The following is a 733-nucleotide window of genomic DNA, read 5'->3' as shown; positions in this document are numbered from 1 at the left end:
GTACCAGCGCGGTCACGGTATCGGAAGATTTCTCGAGGGGCTATTTAGACGAGCGCTTCCTTATTTGACCGGCGCTTTACGCGCTGTTGGAAAAGAAGCTTTACGCAGCGGCATTAATATAATCGGGGACGTGGGAAATAACACGCCGTTGAAAACTGCGGTCAAAACCCGACTTAAAGAATCGGGAGCGAATCTTAAGAAGAGGGCCAGAGAAGAAATCAGTAAACTGATGAAGGGATCCGGATATAACTCGGCGACAAAGATTAAGAAGCTCCAGTTTCCTTTCGACAGACTCGACGGTTACATCGCTAAATCTGCCTTGCGTAAACGTAGTCGCCGCGGCAAGAGGAGTTCTTCGAAATCGTCGAAAACTAAAACGAAACGGGGAAATACGGGGGCGAAAAAATCATCGAAGAGAAAGAAGAAGACTCGTATAGCAGGAAGACGCGGTGGCAGAACCGCAAAACGCCGTAGTGTTAACAAGAAACGTACCGTATCCGACATTTTCTCTTAATCGTCGAAACAAACGCTCTCAACGAGACGAAAACTAAGCATGTCTTTTCTTCACACACATTCCAGCGAGTACTTGAAGAGCGAGCTGGATCTCTTCTCTTTACCGCCCACCCAAACCAGCATCGAGAGTTCGCAATGGATTTATTACAAACCCGTGTCCTCTCTCGCGGACGACGCTCCCATAGAATTCGTCGTACCTGGACATGTAGAAGAATACATA

This window comes from Odontomachus brunneus, unplaced genomic scaffold, assembly GCF_010583005.1.
Source record: "Odontomachus brunneus isolate Ranch 3 - 2012 unplaced genomic scaffold, Obru_v1 Obru_scaffold_067, whole genome shotgun sequence".
NCBI classification, from domain to species: Eukaryota; Metazoa; Arthropoda; class Insecta; order Hymenoptera; family Formicidae; genus Odontomachus; species Odontomachus brunneus.
Note: the sequence above shows the minus strand (reverse complement) of the source record.